The following is a 16,700-nucleotide window of genomic DNA, read 5'->3' on the forward strand; positions in this document are numbered from 1 at the left end:
GTAAAGGTGGCAATATCTCAATGCATTAGCAGAAATTGAAAACTGTATGTTTCATTTATATTGATCATCAAACATGAAAGAGTTTATTTATATCAATGAGAGTTTTTCTGAAGTGAATCTTATATTTTTCAACCTTCTCAAAGTGTTGCAAACATGAGTTAACGTTTACATAATGATTCTGTGATCATCATTACTGTACTAGTTTCCTAGGGCTGTAACAAAGTACCACAAACAGGATGCCTCAACAAAGGAAACTATAAGCAAGGTGAAAAGACAGCCCTCAGATTGGGAGAAAATAATAGCAAACGAAGCAACAGACAAAGGATTAATCTCAAAAATATACAGGCAACTCCTGCAGCTCAAATCCAGAAAAACAAATGACCCAATCAAAAAATGGGCCAAAGATCTAAACAGACATTTCTCCAAAGAAGACATACAGATGGCTCACAAACACATGAAAAGATGCTCAACATCACTCATTATCAGAGAAATGCAAATCAAAACCACAATGAGGTACCATTACACGCCAGTCAGGATGGCTGCTATCCAAAAGTCTATAAGCAATAAATGCTGGAGAGGGTGTGGAGGAAAGGGAACCCTCTTACACTGTTGGTGGGAATGCAAACTAGTACAGCCACTATGGAGAACAGTGTGGAGATTCCTTAAAAAGCTGGAAATAGAACTGCCATATGACCCAGCAATCCCACTTCTGGGCATACACACCGAGGAAACCAGATCTGAAAGAGACATGTGCACCCCAATGTTCATCGCAGCACTGTTTATAATAGCCAGGAAATGGAAGCAACCTAAATGCCCATCAGCAGACGAATGGATAAGGAAGCTGCGGTACATACACACCATGGAATATTATTCAGCCATTAAAAGAATTCATTTGAATCAGTTCTAATGAGATGGATGAAACTGGAGCCCATTATACAGAGTGAAGTAAGCCAGAAAGATAAAGACCAATACAATATACTAACGCATATATATGGAATTTAGAAAGATGGTAACGATAACCCTATATGCAAAACAGAAAAAGAGACACAGATGTACAGACTTTTGGACTCTGTGGGAGAAGGTGAGGGTGGGATGTTTCGAGAGAACAGCATCAAAACATGTATATTATCAAGGGTGAAACAGATCTCCAGCCCAGGTTGGATGCATGAGACAAGTGCTCAGGGCTGGTGTACTGGGAAGACCCAGAGAGATCGGGTGGAGAGGGAGGTAGGAGGGGGGATCGGGATGGGAAATACATGTAAATCCATGGCTGATTCATGTCAAGGTATGACAAAAACCACTACAGTGTTGTAAAGTAATTAGCCTCCAACTAATAAAAATAAATGAAAAAAAAAAAAAAAGAACTAGGGCTCTGGAATAACATGTATGTTTATATCCTGCTTCCACTGTTTACTATGTATTCCTGTGCCTGCTACTTTAAAGCTCAGTTTTCTCAACTATAAAATGGGAAATAAAATGGAAAAAAAAAAACAGGATGCCTTAAACAACAAAAGTGTCAGAGTTCTGTTGAGTAAAATCAGCAGGGTTGATTTTTTCTGAGGGTTCTGAGAAGAAATCTGTACCATCCCTCTTACCTAACTTCTGATTGTTTGCTGGCAATCTTTGGTGTTCTTTGACTTGTAGAAGCATCTCTTTCATCTCTGCCATCATCTTCAGGTAGTGTTCTCCCCATGTTCACGTCTGTGTCCAAAATCCCCCTTTATAAAGACACTGATCAAATTGGATTAGGGTTCCAGTCTACTCCAATATGACCTCATCTTAGTTAATTATATCTACAATGACCTTATTTCTAATAAATTCTCATTCTGAATTATTGTGGGTTAGAACTTCAACACATGAATTTTAAGGGACTATAGTTCAAACCAGAGGAAATGTAAATATTTCTGTGTAGAGCTCTATTACTTTGATATCTGTTGGACACAATTATCTGTATGTTTGCAAACTGTACGTAGTTCTTAACCTTGAATACTTCGTCCCTCACCTCCTCTGTTTCCTCTTCATTCAAAGGCACAGAGTGGTTATTTCTTCCAGTTCCCATTGTGCTTTCTTCTGGAAGTAACCCATCTTTCTATGTAATATGAATGAAAGACCCAGATAGCTGATGCTACTGGGTATTAAGGAAGAATATATAGGTTCCAAGTTAAAGACTCATTGATGAATAAAGATAAGTTTGAACAATTGTGTGTGCTTTATGACATCTTTGTTTGTTTTAGTTTCTTAAGGACTCTGTATTTTCTTTTATCTGAGTTATTGACCATGTTAAATCATGATATACTTATAGGCGAATATGAGATGGCTGGGTAATTAGAGGTATTAATGTATTATTTTTTTCAAGACAGTTATTAAAGTTAAAGCAATATGTTTATGAAAATATTAGAAATTGAATTATCTTGTCTACCACTTAGCCAAGAATCTACCCATTAGTATAGGAAAATCTGGGTTCCCCATACTGAAATTAGTAGTAGATGTGAAATTAGTAGAACAGAATTATGCTTTTGTATAGTGTCTATCCCACTGAGGTTTTTCAGCAAACATAGTGGAAGTGCAGAATTGTGTTGAAACACAATGCTGTGAGCGGGTAAGGAAAGGTACACTCTCAGTTCTTAGCAGGCAGTTCTACCTGGCAGGGTAAGGGGCCTGTAACCCCAGGTGCTGACCTACCAGCTGTGGCCCATGTGGTTCTCAGGGCATCGTGCTAATGAGCACCCACTCCAGTGTGGGTCCAATTCTTGCAGCCAGAGCCAAAGTGGCTGTTTGATCTTTGGAGTGGCTCCTGCCACAGTGACTGCCTCTGTTTGTTTTGCCCCACCCTTTTGTCATTACTCCCACCATTATAGAACAAAAAAATGAGAAGTGGGAGGAGGTTGTGAGAGGACAGTGCAGGAACATGACTTTGCCAAATACAAAAAGCTGCTTAAGCAGTTCTTGTTCTAAAAGCTTGTGTAAGATTTCTGTGACCTATTAGTGAATATATTTTACTTTATATATCATTCAACAGTCTGCTAAAAATTGCTTTCCCTGATTCGGCTTTCTTGTTACTAAGATCTTAGATCCATCCTAAAATGCAGCCAGCCATTCAAATAAAAGGCAGTATTACTTCCCGTCTTAGAAAGAGTCTTCCTTAATAAATATATGAATATGCTTAGAAATATTTAATTCATCTTATGCCTTGATATTTTAAAATCAATTCCTCTAATATATTTGAAAATCAGTTTGGTGACTTGATTATATTGGTCATTTTTTTTTACATTATGTGAAATTTTATTGAAAAGTTTTCACAGATTACGCAAGTTTATCTATTCTAATATATTATTTGATAAAAGTATAAACATGACTATGCTCATTTTAGAGCATAAAAAAAAGCAAAAAGCTGAGGTACTAAATAGGTTATTTGAGATGATATAGGTGTTGATGTCCTTCTCTCCACTTGATACTGATAGTATCATTTGGATACTCTGGGCTTTAGCATATACTCTATGAGATGATCAAAATATTTTCTCCACATTATCTTGATAATATTTTTGTATCATAGATAAAGAGAAGGAAATTGACATGCAAGGGGATATTAATGACTTTTAGCAAATCACATATCAAGGTCACAGGAAAGCTGATAAGATCTTGGACTCCTTCCCTCTGTGAACTTAGCCATGACGAGTTTTCTGACAAGAAATATTTTTCTCCTTCAGGGAATCCCAATTTTCACATTTGTAAAGGTTGGAGACTTTCATTGAAAAAGTAATGCCTCAAGTGACAAGGACCTTTTGAGAAATTTAAGGTTTTAATCTCAACCTAACACAGACAAATATACTGACTACCACTTAACAATTTATGAATATTTCTAAAATTCTTGTTTCAACAGAATTCTAAATTTGAAACTGGGATTAAATCACCTTTCCCCTCCTTTGTTATCTAGTTATCACTTAGTAAAGCAGTTAGATATTAGGTATTTATATAAAAATGCATAAGTCTAGAAACCATAAAGTATATGGACTTTATTTGGGAAAATGATATAAATATATATAAAATAGTATCAGTTTTGAAATGTTTCTATAAGAATGTCTCAGTTCATTTCAGTTGCTTGGTTGTGTCTGACTATTTGTGTCCCCATGGACTGCAGCACTCTAGGTCTCCCTGTCCATCACCAACTCCCAGAGTTTACTCAAACTCATATCCATTGAGTCGGTGATGCCATCCAACCATCTCATCCTCTGTCATTCCCTTCTCCTCTCTCCTTCAATCTTTTCCCAATAATAATATCTGCTTGTAATCATTTTTAACTAGAGGATTAATTTTCCCTCAATAAGCCTGGAGAATTAGGCAATAGAGATCCAGTCTGGCCAGAATTTTACTAAATTGTTGTTATCAAACCTATTATCCAGGAAAGAATACATGAAGTAGTCATCTTCCATGCTTCTGTGTGTGTGTGAGAGAGAAAGAGAGAGTTAGTTGCTCAGTTGTGTCTAACTCTTTGCAGCCCCATGGACTGTAACCCACCAGGCTCCTATGTCCATGGGATTCTCCAAGCAACAGTACTGGAGTGGGTTGCCATGCCCTCCTCCAGGGTATCTTCCTGACCCAGGGATGGAACCCTGGTCTCCTGCATCGCAGACTGATTCATTCCCATCTGAGCCACCAGGGAAGCCCCTTCTATGCTTCTATGTTCTACCAATTAGGAGTTCCAGCTGAGAAATAAACAGATTCTAGAAAGCTCTGACCCGGGATATCTCACTCAGGCTAGTGTGGCTCAGAAAGTTCCTATACTTTCTTTTTTTTTTTGTTCCTATACTTTTTAATTGATCTGCTGATTTCCCCATCTGATGATCTCAGCTAGAGGCCATCGAATAAGAACCAATAATAGAGGATCCAGGCAGTCGCTTATCCCAAAGAAATCCTCAAAGGAGAAATGATACTTACCCATTCAAGTAAATGAGAAGAGCCTTCTTGAAGCCCCTCCAATGACCCCTTCTGTGAAATAATACCCCATTTCACCTACGTCCAGCTTCATCACCATCAGTAAATGCGTGTTCCGTTAATATTTACTCTACACTTTAGCTCACTGGAGCTATACAATACTGGAGATGGTTGGGCTAAATCAAGGTCAAGTGAGAAGAAAGTATGTGGAAAGGGCATCAGGGCGCCTGAAGTTTGAGAATGCTGGTGGTTAACTGGTAGTTAGTAAACAGTGTCATCGGGTTGGTCAGGGGAGAGCTTATGACTGTACTGAGTTCTGTACTCTCCCCACTGAGTCCCAAATAAGTTTTTACATCTCCATGAAATAAAATGTAGCATTGTATTAATAACTTGGAAAATTAATGTTTTTTTCTCTATAATTAACTGGTAAATTCTTGTGTTATCTATCTCTATTTTGTGGGTCAACTCTTCTCTGGCAGCTCAGCTGGTAAAGAATCCACCTTCAATGCAGGAGACCTGGGTTTGATCCCTGGGTTGGGAAGATCCTCTGGAGAAGGGAACAGCTGCCCACTTCAGTATTCTGGCCTGGAGAATTCCATGGACTGTATGGTCCATGGGGTCACAAAGAGTCAGACATGACTGAGAGACTTTTACTTCACTTTTCTGTTTTCTTAAGCACCACCATTTCAGCTATATTATTAACATTCTCAAAGGGATTTCTACCAGACTACCAAGTCCATTTTGTTTTAGCTAAGTCTTATTTACGTGTATTGTCTAAGGCAGACTTAGATATTACCTGTGTCATTTGATTCCAAAACAGTAAACTTTAGTTGTATGTGATAAGCTTTAGCTCTGAACGCTTCAAATACCATATATTGTACACCTATTCTGGGCTAATTTCTATGCTTTGTATCCTAGGTACATTATCTCCTTTAATCTTCACAACAAACTATTTTAGAGATAAGATATTTGAGCCTCAAAGAACCTAGTTAATTTGATATATGGCATACACCTAGTAAGTGGCCGAGCTAGGATTCAAACCTAAGCCTTTCTGACTCAGTCTTCCTCTCACTTTTTAGACCATTATCTCATTCTTCTTGTAAAGGTGTATACGATTCTGAATTATATTCTGAGACTCTGAGAAGTTTTAATAAGGGAGAGGGGGGCTGTCATAGCATGTGATGTAATGCTAGTTTCCATCATCTAAAACATGCCTAACTCAAGCTAGCTGTCAGTTTGTCCCGCAGTGCTAGCCTATTGGTATAATAAATTATATTTTCCAGTCTTATTTTGAGACATGTCTCTCATTAGATACAGGAGTTTAGCTTAATTCTCAAATTAACCTTAAAACTACCCTAATTTTTCTAGATTAAAAGTAATGACATAAATATTATATGTGACCAAGTAACTATCAAGTAATGAAACTGATGGTGTATGGGTATTAGTGGCACTGGTCTCATTATTTAAAATGAATCCACATAGTGCATATCCAGTTTTACCACTTGTGAGTTTCATAACCTATTAATTGGAGATGGTAATAGTACCTACTTCATTATATTGTAAGGATTAAATGAGATAATATATGTAAAGTCCTTAGAACAGTTCCTAGCATATAGTAAGCACTCAATAAATGGTAAACTTATTAGATATAATTATTACAGAAATAAAAATGAAACAATAACTGGTAAGCACTTGGTAGATATCAGTATTTCCATACATATGTGCTGAATAAATTAATAAATTATATCAGTTCTCCAAATTGGCTAGCTGTTAATGATTTATGGTAAATACGGTATTCTGGTGGCTGTCTCACTGTTGAGTTTAGTATAAAACAAAGTGTTTAATGTCATTAAGAACTCTATGCAAAAAAAAAAAAAGAACTCTATGCAATTTTCAAGAGCATTTCCTAGCTCTGAAAGAGCTTTTTTGGTATTAGGGTATCATTTCTTTTCTTCAACATCTTCTGCCTTAGTACTGTATAGCGTAAACTGTCTGGTTAGAGTTATACATGTGACCATTAAATGGAAATAGGTTTTCCCCCTCCCTTACTAGCCATACAGATATGATTTCTCTTATGGTACAATGAAAACAGAAATTGTATCTAAGTTTGTACATAGTAAAAGAAGAGAATGGCTGAAAAAAACAGTCAGTATATGTTGGGAATGCTGCTTATTTGCGTAAGACAACTGAAACACACTGAAAGTAAGAATGACGTACACAGTCACTATTGGTACCAGTTATGGAGGCACTGCTTACTTTTCTGATGATGTCAAGATATTACAATATAGGGAATCTTTTTTCTTAAGAAATTGATTTTAAAATCCTAAAATGTTTTGTGATTATGTACCTGACTTTATCATGCTCTAAATATCATAGTTTCTAAATAACTGCTAATCTAATTCTAATGAAAGTTTTAGAAAGGGTTCAAAGGTTTGCTCTGCTTAGAATATTCCCCTACCGATGATGTTACCCCTCTACCTTTCGAAACAGCCCATGGATCACTTCTAGAAGCCCTGCCTCATTACATTTATGCATATTTATGTCATTCCTTTTGCTATCTTGTACTGTAGTTTTATGTTTAGATTTTCCCTTTTTGAGTCTGGTGGCTAAATTGTGAGCTTCTTGAAGACAGAAACTGTGTTTTATTTATCTCTCGATACATAGTATTATTCAGTTCCTAGAATTGAGTAGGGTGCTCAATAAATATATATCCAATAAACTGATGCTTTCAGTCACATACATACACACACACACATATTAGATCACGGCATGAATAGAATGTCCTATATCTTTGCATATTCTTTAAGTGCTTATGAACCTTTTAACATTCCTTATAAACAGATTGATATATCTCTGAATGTTCTGGTCACTTTGAGGGAAATTTTCTAATGTTTGAAAAAACTCTTTTTTTTTTTTTTTACCTTTTCTTATTCTTTGTTTTTACTTTGAGCATCACTTTTGTCATGGACACAAGTGTGCTGTCAAGTATTGATTGTTTGACTGAACCATACAGTATTTTGAATCCTTAGTTTCATTCACACACTGCCTGTTTGGTGGCTTTGGTCAAGCACATTATCTGTATGTTACATAATAAATCCATGGATTGTTTCAGTTAACTAGAAGAATAAAAATCTTACTTTCAAAAAAGTTCTCAGCATTTAATACAGTGCTTGGCATATTGTTAGGACTCAATAAATGTTTGTGGAATGCGTGAATAAGTCAGCCATTATTGTTAACTGTTTTGAGGTATGAGATTTAAAAATAAAAAGACTAAATGAAATGCCCAGTATCAGGCAGCCTCGTGACAGCAAATCTGACATTCAATAATTCTTACCTCTGTGTTTCTAGACTGTTACACAAGCTCACTGAGAAGTGCTGTATATGTCTGATTTCTCAACTTCACCTTGCAGTAAACTTTTGCAATCTGGAGGCTAGAGACCTCTTTTGTAAATGTTGTCTGCCCGATGACTGTGTTGGCACTGAGGGGGCCTTAGCAGATAAAGTGGAGGAACATATGGCTCCCATCTGAATACAAACTGGTGGACATACGTGGTAATTCAGTGGAGATGTCCTCTATATTGTAAACCGAAAGAGCATGATTCGAGGTGTTTATAAACGACGTCTGAATTCCACCCCCACACACACCCTCCCCACATCTTTCCACTGTAGTTTTATCGGCCTGAATCATAGCCTTCTAGCGTCCCAGGCTCACTGCGTTATTTGTTAAAATGGCCAGCGTGAGGAATTATTAATTAAAGCTAACAAATCACCCTGACTAGCTGTGCCCTGGCATGGCTGAAGGTTGATTGGCGAAAGTGTTCTCCTTTGGAGAAAAGACTTTTTGTGCTTGTGACGCAGTCAGGGACGGATTATTGAATATGCAAGTTAGAAGAAAAATCACAGGACAAGCAAATTGAGTATTTACTGGCAAATAATTGCTCTCTTAAGCTGTGGCTCTCTTCCTAAATTCTTAACATTCCCGAGGGTTAGAAAGAAACACAGAAAAATGCATCGGTACAGAGTACATTTCAAAAAAATTACCTAGACTGATGTTTCAGACTTGTGCAGGTAAGTGCGGTTATGTGTGCATGGAAAGTGAAACAACAAGGGGAAGCAAGGGGAAAATGGGGGAAATGTTTAATCTGGTGGGTTTTTAAAAATCAATTTGTTGTTTATTGAAATACTGCTCGGCGTATTTCTGCCTTGACTGAGAGTTTAGTTTCAGTGCTGCATTTATTGTGAAAGTTAGAGAAATGAGAAGGAGGGAGGTTTCTCAGAGTTACTTTGTGTCTTTATCAGCAGGAGTATGTTAATGCTTTGCCCCAATAATAGTTATAAACTTTGCTCAGATATTTGTGGATATTTGTATAAAATTATCACTTGATTTAAGACTCTTATTATTCTCAATATTATTAATTATGATCTGTTTAGGAGCATCCCAAACATGTTTGGGTACAACTATTGCTTTTATTTTTCAGAGTAAACTCTGTTTTATATTAGCACCAAGCTAGTCCTTGTTCAGAATTTCTAAAGGGACATTACAGTTCCGGAATAGTTACTTAAACTTCGGGCTTCTGTAATAACCAGAGTGTCCTTATTGTCAACTGTGTGGTCTTTTTATCTGAAGTGTTGATCAGACTACTGAGATTCGTGGACATTTTAAGATAAGTGAGACTAGGTTAAAGACTTATTTAAATACATAAAAACATGAGTGTGAAAATGAAGGCTCATTTTATGTATAAAATACTGACTTAAGAAACAGAGGTGTATTGCTAATACAGCTGGGTTAAGTGAACAACATTATCAAAACACATATATCCACTGAATTTCATATTCTGTGAAATCCTGGAATATGTGCTTTCATTGACAACAAACTGTTTTTGAAATGAGAGTAACTGGCTGGCAAAATAGCATTTGAGGATTGTAATAACTATGAATAACATGGATTTAAAACAAAGGTATAAACATAATTTAAACTAAATTAACTAATTAATAATTACAAAGTGCTTTAACAATAAAACATCTACAAGATAGAATAATAGTAATAATAATAGAAGTGGAAGGTCTGGCAATCACTCAAAAATTAAATCAGATGACTATCATGTTTTTAGACAATCAGAATTTAAAAATGTAAAATTTAACTTTTATTTTACCTTCTACTCTATTCCTGAACCATGCAATATTGTGCTGGCTACAATTTTTCCTTACCATATCTATTTTATTAAAAAATGACTTCTCTTAATATGAAGAATAGAGCTCAGAAGAAAGTTTAGAAAGTGTATTTTTTAAAGGTTTAATTCCCACTGGATAACATTCTGTCCTCAAATTTCAAAAGGCAGCCCTCTTAAAGTTTCTTGTGACTATGTGAGGGCACAATTTGGTCCATTATTTTCAAATAGCAAAGGGGGCATTTAAAGCATATGTTCAGAGACTAAACCATCTGCCTGCTTTATTATGAATACCACAGAATTATGAGGACTTGGAAAGGCTCAGAAACTGAACCAGAGTTCTGTACAAGATTTTTTTTAAAAAAATACAGCACTTTTGTTTTAAAAAGTGCTTTGTAACCACTTACTTTTGCTAAGTATTTCATTAGTTCTTCTGTGGGAGAATTGTATCATTACACCATTTTGATGTATGGGGAGTCAATGGCAAAATGTAGTTGACTGACATGAACCTATTGCAAGTTAATGGTAATATTTTCCCTCTCATTTAACTCACTCCATTTAAATGCCTCTTAGAGTTTTGGATTGACTTATCAATAGTGAAACTCACAGTGAACTGAGGAAACATTATAAAATGGTGACTGCTGGAATAAAAATGAAATCCAGCTGCTAGCTTCTGGACTGTCTACAAATGAGTTGCAAGAGACAAGTGGAGGTCAGACTAAAGAGCATATCTGTAATCCAGTTGTGATGTATTCCAAGTATCAATCAACTATTGGTGCCCATGATGAGGGGTGGAATGGAATAAACAAGGGCAACTTGGCATTATTCCTGCATGGTGCTGTATTCTTTTGATATCTGAAAGGATATGAGATCCAGAAATAAATATAAGAACAAAAATCATATTTGGGTCTCAACACAATAATATTTCAGCCCAAAGATGTTAGATAAGGACAAATTAAAATGAGTGTCATTGTTGAGATGTCCAGTGCCCAATTAGAGTTCTTCTAACTTCCCTGAGTTGTTAGCAGAATCAGTCTGAGACTAGCTGGATCATTATCAGAGGAAATACAGAAAATAGACTAAACCCATTTTGAATAAAGGCTTTCATTGTTGAAATGACTTATCACTGTTTGTTGCTTAATGAAAATTATTTAAAAAAGTAACAGTGGAGGCAAAGGACTAAAGAGTTTCATTGAAAATTTTAAGATATATACATATATATGTATGGAAGATTCATATAAGTAAATAATTATGCATATATACTTATGTACATGCATTTACAATTTTTAAAAGAAAAAATATAAATTACAAACCTTGTTAGGCTGATTAAACCTAGGATTTGGTTGTTTCTTGTTGTTTTTTTTTTTTAATACAGTCAGTCTAAAAGACTGAACACACAGATTTTAACACAGCTATAGTTGGCTTTCAGAACTGAAGGATGTCAGAATTAACGATCTGGTGCCAAAAATACCTATGTTCAAATTCACGTGGATATTCTCATAGTAGTAATTTTAATTTTATGCCTCTCTATATTGCAGTCCTGCAAATAATCAAATGAATTTATTAGCCCAAAGACTATAAAATATTTCCATTATTTCAAAAGGCTAGTTTTTATTTTATATTTTAGGTGAGTTTTTTATATATATATGTGTGTGTGTGTATATATGTATATATGGGCTTCCCTGGTAGCTCAGTTGGTAAAGAATCTGCCTGCAATGCAGGAGACCCCAGTTTGATTCCTGGGTTAGGAAGATCCCATGGAGAAGGTAACAGCTACTCACTCCAGTATTCTGGTCTGGAGAATTCCATGGACAGAGGAACCTGGCAGGCTGCAGTCCATAGGGTCACAAAGAGTTGGACACAACTGAGCAACTTTCACACACACACATATATATAAATACACACAGAGACACACATACTCTTTGTTTTGTTTTTCTCATTTATTTCTACCATCTAGTTCCAAAAAGGGAATTAAAATGACTGAGAAAGGAAAAGATGCAAGTAATACAGTGAAATACACAAAGTAAAAGTAGATAAAAAAGACAAAAATAAAATGAAACAATAAACAAAGGCAAAGATATAAAAATAGAGTCAAGAGTGAAGTGGTACACAAACTACATTCAATGGAGTGCTATACATTTTCCTTTACACTTGCATGCAGTCAAGTCAAAGAGAAAGCCATGACAAGTTATGCAATTTATAACATTCATAAGAATAATTTAAAAATCTCCATCATTCACTGCTAAGGTTCTTGAAGAATGACAGACTCTGAATATTTAGAGAACTCAGTGCTAAGGGAGCTTCCACTGAAAATAATTATAGGCTACAGAGACCTAGAGGTCAGGGCAGAATCAGCAGTTATACTTTCGTGAGGCATGTGTAGAGGAATAGACTATAGTAATCTCTTTTCAGTCCCAGGCGAGAAGTTTCTTGGGAGGAGGAAGGGGAAGCTTCAATTAGTGCAGATACGTTGGCAAGACCAAGATTTTATGGAAAATAGGGATTTCAGGAGAAATTTTAATAATTATCTCATATACATATGTATACATATGTAGTTTAACAATAAATAAAAAATTTAGAAGGCATCTACTTTTATAATAGCCATTAAAACACATCTTATCAAATAAACCTCTTGAATCAACTTTGCTTTCCTAAGTTGTTATTGAAATGTGCTGCACTTCTGCCATTTTTTTTCCTACTTTTACTTGAAGCACACTGTCAGTCTTTGTGAAGTTTTAAAAAGAACCTTTTCTGGCTTGAATGTAATATTTCTTGCCTTTGCGTCCTTCCTTGGTTCATTTTCAAAAGTCTTAGCAAACTACCTGGTCTTTTCATGGAAATTTTGATGGTTAAGTCACATTGAATAGGTCTGTCTTTTCTCCATATTGAAAAAGTGAAGCATAAAGATTTTTTTCCCCACATTTCCTTTGTAGTACAATCCATAGTAAGTAGTCCAAGGACCACCTGTATCAGAATTACCTAGGGTATTTGTCAAAATGAAGATCCCTGGACCCTATTCCTGAATTTCTGAATTAGAAGCTCTGAGGTTAGAGTCTGAAGATCTGCAATTTAGTAAGTTACCCAGGTTAGTAGCATACACTAAAGTTTGAAAACCACTCTTACAAGATTGTGATTTTAAAATTTCTAGTATATGAGTATAAAATGGTAGAATTTCCACTCTACAGTTGATGAGAGCTAATTATATATAACACAGACTAAAACACTAAGGCATATTAAGTGATGATGGATGGCCTGGACCCTTAAAGTCATATCTCGCCATTACAGGAAGATGTTCTTAAAATTTTTATCTGTCATTTACTGAAAACTACTATGTGCTAAGTCATGTGTTGCATCTGGGTAGTAGAGATACAAAGATGAAAAAGAACAACTCCATCCATTATCTGAAAAAATGCATATTCTAGGATAATTTATTACTACTAAGATATTTTCTTCTCTGTACTAGGATAAGTATGAATTGCACATAATATTCTCTTGAGTAAAACTGAAGATTTCCATTGTATTATATCAGTATGAATTGATACTTGATAGAAATTTTATATAATAAACCCTGCTACAACTTGGAAGCTGCAAAATGCAAGAAACCGTTGTCAGTTCCTCCTTCTTCCCCTCAGCAATAGACTGCATCCCCCAGTACTTAAATGGGAGGGGACCTACTAATTCCATTTTTCTTGTCCATCAGTGATTTGATACTAGGATTCCTTTTGAGAGGAGGAGAGGGATGTGTAAATAAATGCACCTGACGTTATGAAGACTTGCATGTCCTTTTCTACTGCCTCATCTAAGGCCTCAGCTGACCTATAGGAAATGCTGGAGCCTAGCCTCCCTTGTTGGCATGTAGGGCAAAATATGGAGGAACTTGAGTGATCCTGCCTAATGCCCTGCTCCAAAGCCTCATTACTGCCAGGAATTGGTATCAACAGACTAGATGAGATATTTTATGCATAAAGGAATCTGGTAGCTGGTCTGAGGAACAGGATAGAACTTGCAGTTTCATTGACGATTCATGTTTTCCTGGAAAAGTACTGGAGACAGTCTCCCCCTTTATTATTTCCAGAACAATATGAGAAATATTGTGAGACTTTCCATATCTTTTTTCCTTTCCTTCCCTTCTCTTCAACATATATTTGCTATGTATTTAGTGCCATGCTTTCTTCTAGGAACTTTAGGGATAGAGTGATAAATAAAGTTTCTACTTTCCTGAAATCTATATTAGGGTACATAATGTATTAGGGTTAGAAGGTGAATAAAATTACTAAATGTAAAATGTAAAGTAATGTAAGTATAATATGATTCATTTTAAAGATATTGCCTGCTGCACTCTCCATGACTTACAAGTATATTCATGTTATTTCATTATATATATATATATATATATATATATATATATATTTGTGTGTGTGTGTGCATGTGTGTATAAATATATCTATTTCTTGATGCATTTATAGACTTCTTTGGGGAACAGGCTAGTCAATCCAGGACTCTACTTATTGTGGGAAGCTTTTTTTCATAGGGACCTGCACATAATGTAAGGGGGAAAACAAGCACACTATAAGGATCAATATGTGTACATGGTCAAATACAAGACCCTTCTTTTCCATCTTTTTGTTTACTTGTGTGTATGTTTCCTGGGTTTTGTTTTTGTTATTTAAGATCTAAATGCTAGGTACTTCAGACACCCGGGGTTCTAAGAGTTAGGGTCAATCTTCAAGTGAACAAAGTAAAGATGACAAATGATTAATAATGTATGTACCTAGATAAGATTCTATGAAGGATGCAGTACTATCCTAGAAGAGATCAGAGCATAGGCAATAGGAAAAGTTTCCCAGAGGGATTCAGGGAATCCCTTAGTCTCAGTTAACTTAGACTAACAACACAACAGTAAAACAAAATAAAAATATTTTTTTAAAGTAAACTTCTAATTTTTCACCTGATCACAAAGGTGTGATCCAAGTGTGATCACCTAATATGTATCCATGATGGAAATATTCTAGACAATAAGACAACCTACATTTTTTTAAAAAAAAGGGAGTAGTGGAAATCATTGGTTAACTCAGCACTTGAGAGAAACCATTGTCAACGTTCATAAGAAACTTTCTGAACATGTATTATGTTCCAGGGTTATGCCAACCAGCCACTGTTGTCTCAGAAGGGAACATTTTAATTAGCAGGCAACATGAATAGAGGCAATTCAAACTTTAACTCCTCTTGACTGTCTTCAGCCTTGGTATTACAAACCAGCTGGGTCCCCACTGGAGTTAGTGTAGCTAAAAGAGCACATATGCGTGTTCTCCTGAACACACACATAGCACCAGCTGTCACCCTCGCCTGGTAGAGGTGTGAAAGTCAGGTTCACTGACTCTGCTTCTTCTCGGCCTCTGTGACCTTGGGTGAGTTATTTGGCCTCTCTGTGTCTTGGTGTCCTTCTCTGTCAACTTGGATTATTAACAGTATATACCTCACAAGATATTTTGAGAAATGAATAAAATAATGCATATAAAGTGCTAATCACAGTTCTGGGCACATAGTGTAGTATTCCGTAAGTGCTGTCATTATTATGATGCTGATTACTATTACAGTTATTTTCATTGCCAAGGAAACTTGCTGAAAACATATTTTGTCCAGTGCATCTGCATTGTCACTACTGACAAAACAACTAAAAACACACTTATTACTGAGGGTGGAACAGAGGTATCATCTTTGCGACACACATTAAGAATCTGGATTTATAGCTGAAAATTATAATATAATTCAGTAGATAAATGACATTATGCAGACTAATTTTCTGTTTCTAGATAGAAATGATGTTTAAATCTGCCTTAAATGTCCTTCCTGTTACAGATTTTGTTTCAACAATTTGTGGCTTACTAGGTTTGTTTAATTAAAGGAACTTTAAATCCAAAGCCCTAATGTTTTCCACATAGTACTGTATTTTTTATACCATCAGTGACTGAAAAAGATTAGAAACATAACTTGACCTAATGAGGCATCTTCAGGAAGGAGAGACTTCTACATTGTCAAAATCTGTATTTTAACGTGATAGTGAACAAAAATATCTAGCCTAGCAGTGCCACATGTTAGGTGCTTAAATACATATTTTGAATTGATTTACAATTTGCAAGAGAAAAGCACATGAACATCAGTGTAGATGTTTTGTAGAAGTGTAAATGATTTTAAGAGAAAGATTGCACAGTAGAATAACAATATATTAGAAAAATTCATTTGTGTGGAATCTTGACAACATATTATGTTAACGTTATAAAATAGTAGGCTTGCCTCAGTATGAAAGGCAGAAATGTACAGTAGACTTTGTAGTTGCACAGCCATGTATTTGGTTATTCCCTCCACTATTTGCAAATTATATAATCATGGATACATTATTTCTTGTGGCTAAGTCCTTAAACAGAAAATGGGGCAATAATGGCCTCATTGCATGGTAAGTTTGTGTAGTGTCTAGAAGAGTTCTTGGAGCATGATAGATAATTGATATCCATTGACAACGGCAGTGACAACAATAAGATAGAAAAACCCTGTGTACAATGAATATAAGCCTATTATGTGTAGAATATATATATAAATATA

The 16,700-nt window shown here is 35.6% G+C and overlaps 1 protein-coding gene across 29 annotated transcripts in view; it reads left to right on the forward strand.

Annotated features, from left to right (window-relative positions):
- Positions 1-16,700, forward strand: part of ZBTB20 (zinc finger and BTB domain containing 20) — an 848,937-nt gene that overhangs the window by 403,395 nt on the left and 428,842 nt on the right. For 4 of the 29 annotated variants that reach the window (XM_043874113.1, XM_043874116.1, XM_043874111.1 and 1 more), the window contains exon 1: positions 8,503-9,000. The exons of the other annotated variants lie outside the window; for them this stretch is intronic. The gene's annotated coding sequence lies outside the window, so the exon portion shown is untranslated. Of the gene's footprint in view, positions 1-8,502; positions 9,001-16,700 lie in introns of those variants that run through there. 29 annotated transcript variants of the gene reach the window in all.

This window comes from Cervus elaphus, chromosome 19 (genome assembly GCF_910594005.1).
Source record: "Cervus elaphus chromosome 19, mCerEla1.1, whole genome shotgun sequence".
NCBI classification, from domain to species: domain Eukaryota; kingdom Metazoa; phylum Chordata; class Mammalia; order Artiodactyla; family Cervidae; genus Cervus; species Cervus elaphus.